Genomic DNA, 19,282 nt, shown 5'->3' on the forward strand with positions numbered 1-19,282 from the left:
CGGCTGTCTGAAAATATGCATTTCTAGCAAGTTTTCAAGTGATGCTGATGTTGTTGATCCAGGGACCAGACTCTGTGAACCACTGAGATAGAAGTTCAACAGAATTTTAAGGGAGCATAGAGGAAGGTATAATAAGCCTTCTAAAGCAGAACACTTTATGCTGGGCTCAGCCTCTGAACTGTGCTTTGACAAAGGAGCAGAATTTCAGATTTTGAAAGATAATGTGCTTCAGGCTCAAGAAGAAACATAATCCTCCAGGCTTTTTCTTCTTTCATCCTAGTGATTTGGTGGCCTCACTCTACTCTTACAGAATGAAATAAAAATTATGAAATCCTTTCTCCTTGCCCCACAACCAAATATACATAAATGTTTTCTTTGGTTCAACCAGGGTCCTGACATTTCAGTAAGAAATGAAAGAGAAATTTTACCACATTTCAAGATCTGTTAAAATCTTTCTTTATTCTGTTTCAGGTCATTTCAATTTCCTCAAAAACTACGTTTTTTTAAAAAAAAATTGGTCCTAACTAGACTCACACATTTTAGGGAAGATTAAGAATGAATGAAATGTTGGTCAAGTTTTCTTTCGTAGATTAGTTTTATTGATTGTAATGGGTGAAATAGTCACAACTTTCCCAGTAAATATTCTTTCCACCCTTATCATGGGAGAAGGAAAAATAAATGGAAACAATTCTAAAAGTATTTTATCTGTGTGCTAGAGCTGGAGAATAATCAAAGAAGTAATGCACTGACTCATAAGGATAATTTTATTTCTAGTTCCTCTATCATTTTACCATATCCTACTAAATAACTAATTTAAATTCTCACTACTATAATTTTTGTATTTGTAAGAGGGGGATGATATTTGCCATGAGGCTTAGTTAATACTTGGAAATGCTCCTGAGATCACCGAGAAAGGAGAGGAATAAAATACTATTACTCTACATTAAACTTTGGAACTTAAACTATAAAACAAGAGGTATCTACATTCCTTCAGCAACAAACCAATTGAAAAGACATTTTTCTACTACTAAGCTGCTCATTGTCATGACAAATGTGTATTAGATGCCAATATTGTCAAGTACTTTACAATAATTTCTTCTAATGGATTTTATTCCATTTCTCACATGGACGAAATAACTAAAGGGCAGATAATTCAAATGCTAACTACCAGTCTAAACTTTTTCTATAAAGGGCCAGAGAGTAAATATTTTAGGCTTTGGAGGCCATGTGTGATCATATGATGACATATGATCATGAGCATAAGACATGTTTAAAACTGGAATAAATAATTGCCACCAGTCATTATCATTTTTAATTTTCTCTTTATTAGCAGCAGCACACTTTCCTTCTGTCATCTCATTTTATTACTTCTCAAAATTGGTTAGTAATAAATATTTAGGTAGAATTCATGGTTCTTCCTTGCTTTCTTTTAAAAAGTGGGCAAATTTTTGAAATAGTTCTGTTGTTTTCCAATTCCATTTGGCTTCTGCCAAATAAATTATTAAATCAGCCTAGTTGATTTCAATACCCCAAACACAAGCCATTTTGTTGCGTTCACATTTTCTATTTTATTTTGCCTACTGCTTCATTACTTGTATTTCCTCATGTGCCTTTAGAGAAAATGTTATTTCTTCAGTTGCGCAAATTGGAAACCTATTTTTAAAGAGCTGTGTGTCAACCATTTTGATTCTTCTGCATTTTATTCCCCTTCTCATTTGTTTAAAAAAGGAGACAATACATAAGCCACCATCTCCCTCCTGAGTGTAACTGTAGTAGCCTGTTGTGGTCTCACTGACACTTTTGCATACTTTTTATTTTGTTTCCCTATTACAATGAGAGTTTACCTTCCTGCTTAGTTTTCTGTGTGCGTCTCATTTGGGAATTCTTGTCTAAGGTGTTTTAGATAAAAATCTCTAATTAGACTTCTTTTTAAAATGATATAAAGTAGAAATAGAGAATTTCACAAATCAAGTTACAAGAGTTTACAGAATGGTAAGTAGCTTAAAGATTTTTGCTTCTTTCTGATTATAATTAAGATTTTAAAGATTAAGAGCTCTTTCCTGTTTAACTGAGATGGCTTCTCCCTAAACATCCTCATAAATCTATATGCATCAATAAAATATTTGTAGTTACTTTAAAGTAATATAGAAGTAATTATATTTAGTATTATGTTATGGAAAATGGGAAAATGCACCTAATTTTAATATTTAACTATAATTTCACGACGTAAGGTATTTAAAATCTTTTTTTTTTCAGGTTTTTCTCTCCCTGCAGTGTGCACTTCAGAGATAAACCTGTCAGTTCTGACACATGGAAGTCTGTCATGCTTTCCTCAGGTTTATGCTGTAATTGGAAATCAATCAATTGTAGAAATGTCTTCACAGCACTTGATTTAGCCTTATGTCCTCAGTATTTATTGAGGGCTGATTTAATAAATGGTTCTAAGAAGAAACTCTCTGCAGTAGTTTGATGAAACTGCTACTGAAGTTACTGCCATTATATTGCTCAGTGTCTACACACAAATTCTGACATTTCATGTTTTACTCAATGTTCTAAGCAAAAAAGGAGGAGATCTCTCCCAATGATTTTATCTGATCCCCTTTCCTATAATTTAAAGAGTTATGAAACTTTGGGTTTTTTATGTTGGTGTTCAGAAAATTCAAAGCTAAGTTTTTTTTATGTTTTGTAATTTTGCCTATTTGTTCCAGTGTAGGTTTTCTGAGATTAAGAAGTATGTCATTACTGCCTCCTCTAATTTCTACCCTTGTATCCTTGTAGGTCAGTTATAATTGTTTGTTCCAATTTTGTGCAAACAATTGCACAATTTTTTGCACAACTGTTTGCATAACTGTTTGCACAACTGCATAATTGTTTGCACAATTGTTCCAATTTTGTGCAAATTGGCTAATTTGCACAAAAAGCAAAATCATCAGGAATATCGAGGATTCAGAGAACAAAGCTTGGTGGGAGGCAGGAACCAAGGCAACTCTACAGCCTTGAAAATAGGAATCACAACAATAATCTAGGAACAAGGACAGTCTGGTCAGAGGGAAATGAAGTTGCAAAAGCTTGGGTCCCGTGACTGACTTGTGGTTACAGGAACCTGATTTAATCTCTCTAGTGTGGATATAATGGGGAATAGATAATTCCAGGAACTGAAACAGCAATGTCATTAGGAAGTTAAGAGGAGAAAATAAAGTCTAGGCAAACTCAACAATATTTACTACATATTGTTTTATACTTTTGTCGGGGAAAGCAGTTGTATATATGTATGCTATTGTAAGTAATTCTACATTGCTTTTATAAGTGGATAAGAAGTTATTAGTAAATGATTAGAGGAAGAATTACTAATGAATAAAAAAGTTTTTTACAAACCACTGCTCAATGAAATAAAAGAGAATACAAACAAATGGAAGAACATTCCATGCTCATGGGTAGGAAGAATCAATATCGTGAAAATGGCCATACTGCCCAAGGTAATTTATAGATTCAGTGTCATCCACATCAAGCTACCAATGACTTTCTTCACAGAATTGGAAAAAACTACTTTAAAGTTCATATGGAACCAAAAAAGAGCCCACATTGCCAAGTCAATCCTAAGCCAAAAGAACAAAGCTGGAGGCATCACGCTACCTGACTTCAAACTATACTACAAGGCTACAGTAACCAAAACAGCATGGTACTGGTACCAAAACAGAGATATAGACCAATGGAACACAACAGAGCCCTCAGAAATAATGCCGCATATCTACAACTATCTGATCTTTGACAAACCTGACAAAAACAAGAAATGGGGAAAGGATTCCCTATTTAATAAATGGTGCTGGGAAAACTGGCTAGCCATATGTAGAAAGCTGAAACTGGATCCCTTCCTTACACCTTATACAAAAATTAATTCAAGATGGATTAAAGGCTTACATGTTAGACCTAAAACCATAAAAACCCTAGAAGAAAACCTAGGCAATACCATTCAGGACATAGGCATAGGCAAGGACTTCATGTCTAAAACAACAAAAGCAATGGCAACAGAAGCCAAAATTGACAAATGGGATCTAATTAAACTAAAGAGCTTCTGCACAGCAAAAGAAATTACCATCAGAGTGAACAGGCAACCTACAGAATAGGAGAAAATTTTTACAATCTACTTATCTGACAAAGGGCTAATATCCAGAATCTACAATGAACTCAAACAAATTTACAAGAAAAAATAACCCCATCAACAAGCGGGCGAAGGATATGAACAGACACTTCTCAAAAGAAGACATTTATGCAGCCAAAAGACACACAAAAAAATGCTCATCATCACTGGCCATCAGAGAAATGCAAATCAAAACCACAATGAGATAACATCTCACACCAGTTAGAATGGCTATCATTACAAAGTCAGGAAACAACAGGTGCTGGAGAGGATGTGGAGAAATAGGAACACTTTTACACTGTTGGTGGCACTGTAAAGTAGTTCAACCATTGTGGAAGTCAGTGTGGCGATTCCTCAGGGATCTAGAACTAGAAATATCATTTGACCCAGCCATCCCATTACTGGGTATATACCCAAAGGATTATAAATCATGCTGCTATAAAGACACGTGCATATGTATGTTTATTGCAGCACTATTCACAATAGCAAAGACTTGGAACCAACCCAAATGTCCACCAATGATAGACTGGATTAAGAAAATGTGGCACACATACACCATGGAATACTATGCAGCCATAAAAAATGATGAGTTCGTGTCCTTTGTAGGGACATGGATGAAACTGGAAACCATCATTCTCAGCAAACTATCGCAAGGACAGAAAACCAAACACTGCATGTTCTCACTCATAGGTGGGAATTGTACAGTGAGAACACATGGACACAGGAAGGGGAACATCACACAATGGGGCCTGTTGTGGGGTGGGGGGCTGGGGGAGGGATAGCATTAGGAGATATACCTAATGCTAAATGACGAATTAATGGGTGCAGCACGCCAACATGGCACATGTATACATATGTAACAAACTTGCACGTTGTGCACTTGTACCCTAAAACTTAAAGTATAATTAAAAAATAAATAAATAAAAAGTTTTTAAACTGAATATCTCTATGTTCAATTAATTACGCTGCAGTCCAGAATGGATTGTAAGGGATCTAAAAGTATACAATGTGGTTCTGTCCACAAACAGCTTAATAATTATATGTAAAAAAAGATAAGCATACATAAAATAACAAATGATTAATACTATAGGAAATTAAGTATTAATTTTTTATCTAAGAGGCACTTAGCACAGAGATTAATAGAATAGCCTCTAGAATTAGACTGCCTTGGTTCCAATCCCAGCAACACTACTTAAAGTAACTTGGTGAAGTTACTTACTTAACATTTGCCATTTACAAAAATCAAGATATTAATTTCTGCATCACAAGGCTATTTTGATAATACAGATAAAACATGTATAATTATATCTGACATGCAATGGGTGCTATATAAGTGTTAGCTAATATCGTGCATAGAAAAAGAAAAAGACATTATATAACCACCTTATACATTAAAGTATATTTATTCATTCAAATATATTTGGTATTAGCTACCTTTATGACAAATATTACAGATGTTAGACACAAAGAGTGATGATTCACAATTGCACTCAGATGCCATATAAAATACAAAGTAGGATAAGAAAATATAGACTGATACTATGAAATTCCAACAGTAGAAATTATTTAAACAAGCATTTTTATGAAAGATTTGGTTAGGAAGCGCTCTTTGAGCTTGGTGTTGCAATATATTGCCATGTGGAAATGGTAGAAAATATTTCAAGTGTAGGGAACAATATAAAAGCATACAGACACTCGAAAGGGTAGAACTTAATAATACAATGAACATAATGTAGTTTTATTGGCAGAAACATAAGGCTTAGAAAGGGAAACAATGAAAAAGAAGTTTGGAAAAACATGCTGGAGCTACAATATGGAGAATTTTACTTTATCACATCAGATTATTGAATCAGACCTAATTACAAGCTTAAAAATCACACAAAGAAGCCTCAAGGTTTATAAAAATGAGAAGAGTATGTGTCAAGGGAGAGAGTATATAGAGCCCAACTTCCACCTCAATCAAAATAGTTGTTCTTATGTCCACACTTCTGTATGGAAGTTCACTTACAAAATGCATATAAGTAGTTACAGAACAAATATATTATTAGAAATTATTGTGCTGATTTCTGCTTCTGGAAAAGATGGAGTAACAGGGCCTAGATGTAACCTCTTGCCTGAAACAAAGAATTGGACAAAATACATGAAACAATAGTTTTAAATATTTGGTACATCAGGCAACATAGAACAGTAGCCACAAACAGATAGAAAATAAACAAGACAACTCCAACGATGGTAACTTTACTGTCTGGAGAGAGATTTCCAGCTACAGTGCAAGGGAGGGGAACCCAGGTACCAGCAATGTCTCTGAGTTGCAGAGCTCTATCTAGAGCTAGGAGCCCAGGAAGGTCAAGGTGGCTAGAGTTCCTGGGGCGGAGCACTGGAGAAAAAAGAGATTCATTGAAAGAGGGAGAGAGAATATATGCATGCTTCAGAGATCTGCCGAAGTTGCTATTGCATTGTAAGCTAAGTAGTAATGAGCACAATTGTGTAAAAAAATTATTTAGGCCTGGAAAAAGAGCCATTTGAAAGGAATAAATGGAAAAATAACCACAACTCAAACAAGATCAAGAAGAGTTTCTGCTTATAGCAGTCATATTAGAAATCTCAATAATTAATAGAACATCAGAGAATTGTAGAAGAGATTTGTATCACAGATTGAGCAAAATTAGTGCTAAACAATGCTATAGCCCCAAAAAGAAGCATAAAACCCAGATTCAAAAGGATCAAACTTCAAGTAACCTAAGTGAATTCTAGAAGAGAGCTCAAGAATATCTAGGGGAACACAAAATATCCATCACTGTACAAGGGAAAATATCCAATGTTAGATGAAATAGAAAATAGAAAAACTCATTTAAGGACACAAACTACAAAAGATCACAAAAGAAGAAATAGATAACATGAGTACTTAATATCTATGATTGAATTTGTAGTTTAAAACTTTCTTACACAGAAGACTCCAGATCTATTTGGCTTTATGAGGAATTCTAAATTGTGAATGGAATAATATCTATTCTACAAAAACTCTTCCATAAATTGAAGAGGAAAGAATATTTCCAAACTTTCTATGAGGACAGTATTCCTCTGATACCAAAACCAAAGACATTATTTTAAAAACTGTGTAAAAAATTCTATTGAATCTACAAAAGTAAAGCTCCTAGAACTAATAAGTCAGCTGAAAAAATTGTAAGATATAAGATCATAAACACAAATCAATTGTATTTCTACATATTAGCAAGGAACAGTAAGAAATTAATTATTTTAAAAATTTACAATAATATAATAAATATGAAATACTTAGGAATAAATCTGACAAAATATGTGCCAAAAATGTGCACTGAATTCTTGAGAGAAATCAAAGATGACTTGAATAAGTGGAGAGCTACACTGTGTTTTAACAGTTCAAAGGCACAATAGTAATGAGATGTCAACTCATCAAAATTGATCTACAGAGTCATCATAATCCCAATCAAAGTAGAAACTAACATACCAGGATTAAAATTCATATGTAAATACAAAAGGCCTAGGAAAGCCAATACTCCTTTGACAAAACATAACAAATCTATGGAATTTATATTCCTGGACTTCAATAAATATCATAAAACTATAGTCATCAAGAGAGTGTCATATTGTAGTAAGACATACTAATCGATCAGTGGAACAAAGAGTACATAAATAGACCCATACTTAAGTTTAGCAAAAAAAATACAACTGCAATTCAGTAGAGAAAGGATAATCTCTTACACAAATAGTGATTTTTTAAATGCTGTTTTCAGTGGACAATTGATAATCTCTTAAACAATTGATTATCCATATGAAGATAAAGAAGAATAACAACAACAACTTCCCTGCGTATCTAATTGCATTTTTTAAAAACTAACTCAAGGGTTGTAAGAATAAATGCAAAAACTTAAAACAATAACATCAACAAGATAGTGGAATAGGAAGCCCCTGACTATCTCTCTCTCCCCACAGAGACATTGACTCAAAAATATATGGACCAATTCCCTTTATGGTAAATCTAGAAATCAGGTAAGAGGCTTTTGCATCCCAGATCATGTGAAAAAACAAACTTAAAATTTAGATGTAACCACAAAGGACCCCAAGTAACCAGACAATGTTGAGGAAAAAATACAAAGATGGAGGCATCATACTTCTTGACTTCAAAACATAATGCAAACCTACAGTAATCAAAATAGTATAGTATTGGTATAAAAATACACACATAGACCAATGAAACAGAATAGAGTTCAGAAATAAATTCATGCATATAGGGTCTACTAATTTTTGACAAGGGTGCCAAGAATATACAGTGGGGGAAGGATGATCTCTTTAACAAATTGTGCTGGACAAATGGGATATCCACATGCAAAGAATTAAATTGGACCTTTATATCACACCAGGCACATAATTCAAAATGGCTTAAAGACTTAAATAAGATGTGAAACTCTAAAATTCCTAGAAGAAATCATAGGAGGAAGCTTTATAACATTGATCTTGGCAATAATTTCCTGGATATGACACCAACGGCACAGGCAAAAAATATAAAAATAGCCACGTAGGACTATATAAATTTAAAAGCTTATGTATAGCAAAGGAAACAACAGAGTAAAAGGCAACCTATAAAACTAGAGAAGATGTTTCCAAATCATATATCTGATAAGTGATTAATATGCAAAGTACACCAGCAACTCCACAACTCAATAGCAAAAACTCCAAATAACCCAACTAAAAAATGAGCAAGGAACTTGAACAGATATTTCTCCAAAGAAGATAACAAAATGGCCAATGGGTATATGAGAAGATTCTTACTTCTAATCATCAGGGAAATGCAATTCAAAACTACTATGAGATATCAAATCAAACATACTAGGATGGCCATGATCAAAAGCAAAAACAAAACAAGTGGTGTAAATGTGGAGAAACTGAAACTATTTTACACAATTGATGGAAAAATAAAGTGGTTCAGCCACTGTGGAAAACAGTATGTATGCTCCTTAAAAAAATTTTATATATATATTATATTATATAAATATAACTACTATGTATGCGACCTAGCAATTCAACTCTTGAGTATTTCTCCAAAAGAATTTGAAACAGAATCTTCGAGAGATATTTGCACTTCCATGTTCATTGCAGCATTAGTCACAACAGCCAAGAGGTGAAAACAACCTACCTGTCCATTGAAGAATAAAGAAAATGTGGTATATGCATACAATGGAATACTGTTTAGCCTTATAAAGGAAGGAAAACCTGTCAAATGCAACAACATGGATTAAACTTGAAGATGTGCTAAGTGAAACAAGCCAGTCACAGAAGGACAAATGATACTGCATAATTCTACCCATATGAGGTATCTAAAGTAGTCAAACTCATAGGAGTAGAATTGAGGCTTCCAGGCTGAGAAGGGATGGGGAGTTCATGTTCAATAGGTAGAGAGTTTTACCCACTCAAAATAGTACTAGAGAACTGTTGTACCACAATACACATATAGTTAACAACAATGTACTGTACACTTAAAAATGCATTAATAGGGTAGATTGCATGTTGTATCTTTTTATTACAATAAAAAGCTTAAAAGTGCAAAACTTCTACAGAAAAACACATTAGAAAATTTTGATTTAGAGATAGAAAAATATTAACAGATACAGATACACCACCAAAAACTTGATCCATCAAATAAAAACTTGATATTCAAACTTCATCAAAATTATGTATTTCTGCTCTTTGAAAGATGCTGCCAAGGGTATTAAAACACCAGCCACAAACTGGAAGGAAATATTTACAAATATTTACAAATACATCTAATAAAAGATGTATATCCTCAATATATAAAGAATAAAAATTTACAAAAAACGGGGAAAAGATTTGAATAGACAGTCCACCAGACAAGATATTGAGATGGTAAATAAGGACACGAATGTATACTCAATGGAATTAGTCAGCCTCAAATTCCTGGGCTCAAGAAATCCTCCTGCCTTAGCCTCTCAAGTAGCCAGGACTACATCACACATCACTGCATCCAGCTGATTTTTTTTTTATTTTTTATTTTTTGTAGTAACAGGGTCTCACTATATTGCCCAAGCTGGTCTCGAACTTCTGGCCTCAAGTGATCCTCCCACCTCAACCTCCCAAAGTGCTAGGATTATAGGAGTGAGTCATTGTGCCCAGCCAGAATTTTTTAAATTAAAAATTCTCACCATGCAAAGTGATAAGGCTGTGGAGTCACTAGAACTCTCACATATTGCTGATGGGTATATAAAATGGCATAACCACTTTTGAAAACAGTTGGGAAATTTCTAAAAATAGTTAAATATACACATACCCCATGACCTAGCTATTTCAGCCCCTGTATTTACCTAAGAGAAATGAAAGAGAATGTCCACAGAAAGACTTGTACCTCATTTAGAGTAGCTTCATTAATATAAGCCAAAACTCAAAACATATGAAATGTCCATAACATTTATATGTTATCCATCAGCAAGCAAATGGATAAATAACTGAGGTATATTCATAGAATGGAATACCACTAACCTATACAAAAGAGGCTATTGGATGAATCTTGAAATAATTATGTTGAGTGAAAGAAGCCAGAAAAAGAGAGTACATACATTTGCTTCCACTTCCATAGAACTCTATGAAATGCAAACTAATCTATAGTGACAGAAATCAGGTTAAGTGGCTGGCTGGGGACAGGAGTGGGGTGGAATGAGATGAGAAGGGTTAGAGGACTAGATTATAAAGGCACAGAAAGAAGCTGTCCAGAGGTAGTGGTGATGTTCACTATCAACTATGGTGAAGAATTTGCAGATCAAAACTCACCAAATTGTACACTTTAAATATGTGCACTGTGTTGTATATCAATTATACTTCAATAAATCTGTTAAAAATTGGCCGGGCGCGGTGGCTCACGCTTGTAATCCCAGCACTTTGGGAGGCTGAGGCGGGCGGATCACGAGGTCAGGAGATCGAGACCACAGTGAAACCCCGTCTCTACTAAAAATACAAAAAATTAGCCGGGCATGGTGGCGGGCGCCTGTAGTCCCAGCTACTTGGAGAGGCTGAGGCAGGAGAACGGCGCGAACCCGGGAGGCGGAGCTTGCAGTGAGCCGAGATAGCGCCACTGCACTCCAGCCTGGGCGACAGAGCGAGACTCCGTCTCAAAAAAAAAAAAAAAAAATTTTCCTCATGCAGCTCTCAAATGATCTGAGCTATGCTTAAAGAGAGCTAAGGAGATAATATTCTCTAAGGCAAGGTTGTCCAACCTGTGGCCCATGGGCCACATGCGGCCCAGGAGAGCTTCAAATGTGGCCCAAAACAAATTCTTAAACTTTCTTAAAACATTATGAGATTTTTTTCCTATTTCTTCCTTTTTTTTTTTTTTTTTTAAGCTCATGAGCTATTGTTAGTGTTAGCATTTTTATGTATGGCCCAGGACAATTCTTCTTCCAGTGCGGCCCAGGGAAGCCAAAAGATTGGACACCCCTGCTCTAAGGTAAAGGAAAGACCTGAGGCTAGGACCTCAACAAAGAAGCGATTTGTAGCTGTCCAGTGAGAGTTAACAGGAGACTGGCTTGGGATAGTTTTTGCTGGAATGGAAAAGAATGAACTTGGTACCATTGGCTCACCTAAAAGGATATTTCCCTATCCCCAAAACAAAAGCTGAAAACTCATTTGACTACTAAAAGTTCACTGTAGTTTCATGAAGCATAAACATTTTTTTGCTCAGATTTGTCAGGTTCAGTCTCAGGGTTGGATAATTCTTCGAGTCTGGGAAGACATAGGAATGTTGCATAAAAATTACCTTAGTAATTAGATTCACCGTCATATATTTTCACCAAGAAGTATCTTTTGATCATCTACTTCCTCTGTGAAAGGCTCTATACTAGTCACTAAGGTATAGGGGGTTTGACTGCCATTTACATTTACAAGGAAAAAAGACAGAATCAAATGATTGTCCTTCAGAGCTAGTAGTGAATTATGTGTCTGGTGTTGGTGTGCAAGATTTCCAGATTTGGCTTTTAACTTGTGTGCATGTAATTATATAATCATTAGGGTGGTGTAACTGTACCAATCACTGTGCTAACAGGTATTGTCCAAAAGGCCACCATCTATCTTGAGCAAAAGCCTTTGTTTCTCTGTAGTCAGCCTGGCCTCAGGACAATAAAATTACATATAAATGCAGCCCTGAGTTTTATTTCCCCCCATAGGTTACAAATAATTTGGCTATAACTCTTTGGGGATGACGTTCATGAAAACTGTATAATCTTTGTTAATTGTATTTCTCAGCTGCAGGTACTTCCAAAGCTGTGATTTATCTAAATTGTATTCTTGTCAAAGGGTTATAAAGGGGATAACGTGAAAAGTCTGTTGGAATATTGTTAGTAAATTTATAAAATTACTTTTTGTATCCAGTTAGACCAAGTAATTTTTTTATTCATTGTTTTTAGGGCAGGCTTAAGTATCATTGAAGACTTTAAGGGAATAAAAGTTATACATCCAAACTAGAGATTCTTTGTCTAAAAGTGTGTCTGTTAGGACAAAGTTATCATTTACAGGGCTTGGAGGTAGTACTTAGATGAGTGAACAATCTAAGCCTAAAACTACAGAACTGCACGTAGATATTTTCAAAATTCTTTCTCTTGCCTACTTTATGCTGTTACCTCAAATCCAGTAGTGAATTATTGGTCCTAGTGTCATATGCACCCCACTGGAGCACATTCTCACTGCTGCTTGATCTAAGGTCATAGCTCATATATTAGCATTAACTCCTAAAAGAAGTTTGTCTTGTACAAAGTGACACTCCTTAGCATTGTTATTCCATCCTATGGCCAGCAAGGAGCTGATGGTACTAAATACTGAAAGGGGTCTGCTGTCTTCTCATCTTGTGAACATGAAATCTACGGCATTTACATTGCTAGACCTCCGTGAAATTTTGGAATCCCATCTTACCACTTGATGTTATGTCGAATGGTGCCTCTGAAATGTTTTAGATTCTCAGTTCTGTAACCTCTAACCTTATTTACTTTATTAATAGTTATTTAATTAAAAGGCATAAACCTTTTAATTAAATTCATCCAGGAAATTACTGTGGACCCGGAAGAAATGGAAAAGGCCTATGAGCCAGAAGTAGCTAACATAAAGCCCAGAGGTAAAGTTGCTGGGACTGGTAGTCAGATCATTTGTTTGCAGTGCAAAGCAGTGATTTTTAGTAGCAATTAGAAAATAAAGGGCAAATAGCAAAATAAGAATGCAGAAAAGCTACCAAAACCAGAATAATTTATTGTCTATTTTCTCACTTATTTTACTATAGGTCACTTAGTTGCTGGGTTACAAAACAGAATAAGAAAAACAATGAAAAGCTGATAAATTGTCACAGATCAGAGGAAACAGAAAAATAACAACTAAATGCATTGTGGTATCCTGGATTGGATTTTGGAACAGGAAGACATTAACGGATAAACTGTTGAAATCTGGAGAAAAAAAAATGGAGTTAAGTTCATAGTAATGTATCAATGTTAATGTTAGTTTCTTAGTTTTGACAAATATATCAGTAATGTAAGATGATCACATTAAGGAAACTAAAATTGGGTGGAGATTTTACAGGAATTCTCTGTACTATCTTTGCAACTTTTTTTGTAACTCAAACATTGGTGCCCAAAACTGAGCAAAGTTTAAAACTAGCCCAGTCTGGGAGTTTAATGAAGAATACCTGAGATCAATTCTGAAAGATATGTAGGATTGTTCAGGAAAAGGAAAGAGTGACCAGAATTATGGGCAGAAGGAAGTGCATGAGGCATGTGGGGAACCGAGGTGATTTGGAAGACTAGAGATGGGCACAGATCAGGCCGTGTAAGGCTTATGTGCCTCAGTAGGAAGCTAGACCTCCACCTGGGGGAGAGGAGACATAAAATGATCAGATCTGAAGGAGCCTATGGGATATATATTTTGGAGGCAGACCTGAAGATAGGGAGACAAATTAGGAATCTCATGATAGTCTGAATTAGGCAGAAACTGTAGCTACAGAGAGGAGAGTACAAATTTGAAAAATATATAGAAAGTAAAATAAGCAGCTTTTAGTGATTTGACTAGAGGTTATTTAGCGGAAAGGGGAATTACTTAAAAAATGTTTTGAGTATACAACTGTGCTATCTCATGATACAATAATTAATTTTCAAACACAAATTACCTAACTTGTGAAGAAAAGTTGAAGTTATGGTTAGTATATTCTACTGAAGATATACAAAAACTTATAGTCAACAAGACATAATAAATTCATATTTTTAAACCCTGTGTTTGAAATACATAATGGTAATAGATAAAGCACAAAAAGAGAAAACCAAAAGCACATAGCTAATTTGAAAATAAGCTAAGCATCTCTGTGAACCCAAAACATCTGTGTGAACCCAAAACATCTCTGTGAACTCAAAACATCTCTGTGAACAAAAACCCAGCAAGTAGTAAGCAATGGTGAAGTCACAGTGGCTTACAGGGAGCTATGGCCCCCACCACGCAGAAACACAGCCTTACCATTTTAAATACTGTCAGAAGACAGGACCACCAACCACCATTATAGAGCCTAATTCTGAACTGGCAGTCCTGAATCCCAAATAAGGTGAAATCAAAGTCAAAAGATAGGGAAAACAAAGGGGAGAAACAAAAAGGTAGAGAAACAGAAATCCTCTAAGCAAAAATAAATCTGCAAAGGAAAATACATTTTTTAAAGTTACTGAAAAGAAAATCAAACAAATTAACTATCAGAATATTGATTCATTCTAGATAAATTATAGTCCCCCCACTAAAATATCTATTCTAGAACACTCAAAGAGTGATCAAAATTAACATCATTTTTAAATTGAGAAACAAAATCAACAAGAAATGAAGCCAGAACTGTAGCTACTGAAAGAAATTTAAAAGATTAGAAAATTGACTTTAAACATATTAGCAGTAAGTATGAAAAGTTTTCCTAATGTCAATATTTAATTAAATTTACTGAAATTTTAAAAAGTCAATTTCTGAATTATAGCATTATTCTTATACTCATGGTTTTTCAATGGGTTTACTTCCTTACTAATTATACCCTTGTTGAGAGTTTGTGGCTCTAAGTTCTATCAGCCTTTGCATACCTGATATTGTCTACATTTTGCCCTCATCTGGAAATATAATTTAGCTTAGAAAAAACTATAAATTGACAAATACATTCCCTCTAAACTTGGAATATTTAACTTCATTGTTTTCAGTTTTAGTATAACTGCTAACAGACCTACTGTCAGAAAGTATAAATTTAAGTACTCATTTTCAAAAACTAAAAAATTCTATACATAAGTAAAATAGAAGAAAAACATGAACCAATATAAAAATCATATTAGTGATAAAGAAAGAATATTAACAAGGTGGTTTCTTAGAGAAAATTTTAAGAAGTAACAAATCTCTACAAGTATTGATAAAGCAAAAAGGCACAATAAGCAATATCAGAAGGGACAATGGGGATACATTATGGAAATAGAAATCGATGTTTAAACAATGAATTGTCATGAAATGAAAAACATGAAATAAGTTCTGGAAAAAATAAATTACAAAACCTGATTCAAGAAGAAATAAAACAGTTAAATTTAAAACTAAATGAACAAAATACCATTGAAAAATAGTAACTTCTACCTCTGAAACACATTATATCTAGATAATATTATAGACTAATTTTACTAAAACTTTTGGACTATTCTATTATAACCATAAGTATAAAATTTGAAAATCTATGATTTTTTAAAGTTCTGGCCAATGTAGTAAAATTTTTTAAAAAATGAAATTGTAAAAATTGAAAAGAAATAAGCAAAATTGCCATTTTCCACAGGAGATATAATTGTCTGCATAGAAAATTCAAGATTACCCATGGAAAAATTATTAGAACTAACAACAGAGCTCAACAACTTTACTGTATGTATACACACATAACATAAAAATCAATAGCATGCCTCTACATCAGAGATATACAAATAGACAAGCATAATGGAGAGAATGATTCTATTTATAATAGCAACAACTTTATATAGGACTTAGGAATGAATTTTACAAATATTGCACAAGAGTTTTATAAAGAAATTGTGAAACATGATTAGAGGATGTAAAAGATTTAAGTAAATGCAGCATATTTGTGGATGGAAAGACTGGCTATGAAAAATGTCAATATTCATAAATAAATCACCAAAATGAATACGATAACAATAAAATCCTAACAAAAGTGTACATGGAATTTGACAGTCTAATCCTGAAATTTAAATGAAAAATAAAGGTACCAAGATTAATCAAGACAATTTTGAAGAAAAAATAGGATAATGTAGCTACTTTTCTACTAGATATCAAGATTCACTATAATGTCCGAGTCATTAAAACAACATGTTATTGGCTCATGAATGGAAAAAAAAGTAATAAAACGAGAATAGAGACTACAGACCTACATATATATGGAAACATATATACATAATAGTTTTGACATAAATCAGTGAGAAAGACTGAAACATTCAAGAAATTCATCTGCAGAATTATTTATCCACATAGACAAAATACTAGAATTCTACCTCATGCTATGTAAAAATAAATCAGTGGTTTAAGGGCAAAGTGGACCAAAAACAATGAAGAAGAAAAAATATAGATAAATTGGTGAATTGTTTTTGACACTAATGAAGAAAATAATTTCTTTATCAAGATAGAGAAAGTATAAGACTCAGAGTAAAAGGTTAATATATTTAAATATTATATTAATATGAAAATACTCTTTACAAAAAAGAGCAAAGTTAAAAAAAACTCAAGGAAATATTTGCAATAACCATAAATTGCAAAGGATTCAAATCCAGAATACCTAAAGACATTTTATGAGCCTATTTTTAAAAGATGATCAGTCTAACAGAGGAGTGGATAAAGGATCTCAATGGGCAATTCACAGAACAGAACTCAAATGGCCAAGAAAATCATGAAATGATACGTTACTCACTGATCAGGAAATTACAAATTAATAAGATTTCACACATATGTTGTCAAAATCTTTAGATCTTGGCAAAGCTGTCTAACAAAAGGAATGTCTATGCACTACCAGTGGGATTGTAAATCAGAACAACCATTTTGAAAAGCAATTTGATGATATGCAGAAAAGTTGTGTGTGCATAGCCTAAAACTCAGAAAATTCCACTCCTAGATATATAGTCTAGAAAAATTTCTGCACATGTGCACAGAAAAATGTGCACAAAATGATTTGCTACAGTACTCTTTCTCTAAAAAAAGAAAACCATCTATGTATCTATCAACCAATTATGCATCTAGCAAATAGGGAAATGAATTACAAAATTAACATTTACTTAACAATTAGCAGCATGAATAGATCTCAAAAACAACACAGGAATAACGTAGAAAGAGACGTACAATATACTATTTTTAGAACAATAATTTTCAGTACAATTCTATATATTCTATATATATAAATATCTATGACAGAAGACTATAAAAGCAAGTGAGAGAATGATAAGCACCAGACTTAGGATGAGGATCATATGATTATATCTGGGGAGGGAGGAGTGAATAAAAACATATGGGTACACTGAAGATTTTAACGTTATTTTTAAATTGGACAAATGTAGTAAATAACACAAGTTGTTAAACTTGAATGATGTCTACAAGTGCTTTTAAACATACTATCTAGAACTTTCTGTGGGTATAATTATTTCATAGTTTTTTATATTTTAAAAATATAAGAACTATATAAATAAAAACTATATTTACTTGTATAAAAACTATAAAATTATAAATTTTATAAACATTTCAAGAAGATGAATTAAAAGGATAAAATGTTCTAATGTATAAATTCCAGTAACAGTTTAAAGCTGCCCTTGTGCACAACATGTTTTCCTACCCCCAAACTTGGCAGGACTATCTGCAATCAAACACACCATAGGGACTGGGCTTTTAAAAAGCAGTTCACACTGTAACACCAGTGTCCTGGTATGGAAACTTCAGTCTGCCTCATTCCATACTTATCCTAGGTTCAGCACTACCCCCATTACACATCCCTCCATCTCTTTCACAACTTGCTTCAAAGAGTGATAATTTATGTGCAGGCTTGATTCCATGATTTTAAGGTCAAGAATTGGATCTTGATCATCTTTGCATTCCCACTGCGTCATATGTAATTGAGTGTAATTCACAACTCAGTAAGGCAGTAAAGGCCATCACAATTTGCCTCCAATCTAACTTTACAACTGCTTCCTTCCATATTCTTTACATATTCTTCACTCTAATAATACTGGGATTAACATTGTTACGGAACCTGGAATAACCCTGGTACTGGACACATTCTTGTGAAATGAATGTATTATACCCAGTATTGGGATAAATGGGAAAACATAACCCATGATTCTTGCTAAGACACATTCCACTCCCGTGTAGAGGTGCTAATAAATCCAAGTTCAATAAATAAACAACACGAGTGGTGAAGGCAGATGACATTCATGTCTTCTGACTACCAACTATATACCTGGGATTATTCTATGTACCTTATAGAGGTTAAATCATGTTTTCCTCATAACATAAAATCATAATATGCTATACATCTGTTCTATGTATAATACATGCCACAAAAGCAATTTTCTCCACTAGTATGTAAGCTTCATGAAGTTAGAAAACTACCTTTCTTGATCCTTTCTGCATGCCAGGGCCTATTAAAATATCTGGCATGCAGTAGCATACATATGTGTGCATGTGGAATACACATACACACAAAGACAAATTGTAACTTTTGAGCTTTTTTTCAAATAACTGAAGTGACTGATACTAAAAAAGACACTGGGGATGGTTGATTAGGTGGAGCACAGAGGATGTTTTAGGGCAGTGAAGCCATTCTTTTTAGTACTGTAGTGGTTAATACATGACAATAAGCAAAACCCATAGAGCTCTATAGCACGAAGAGTGAACTATAATGTAAGCAATTTTAAAAACAATCATTCAGGAAGTCGGCAGATGTCAGAATGAAATGCAGAATATGGCAAAGACAGCAAAATTTATTACGAACGTGTGAAACCCCACTGAAGGGAGTGAGAGAGTAAGATGTTGATCTAAGTAACTTTGGAAATGAGTGGGTTATTTTAGACTAAAGGCAAAATG

The sequence above is a fragment of the Hylobates moloch genome, unplaced genomic scaffold (assembly GCF_009828535.3).
Source record: "Hylobates moloch isolate HMO894 unplaced genomic scaffold, HMol_V3 SCAFFOLD_1, whole genome shotgun sequence".
NCBI classification, from domain to species: domain Eukaryota; kingdom Metazoa; phylum Chordata; class Mammalia; order Primates; family Hylobatidae; genus Hylobates; species Hylobates moloch.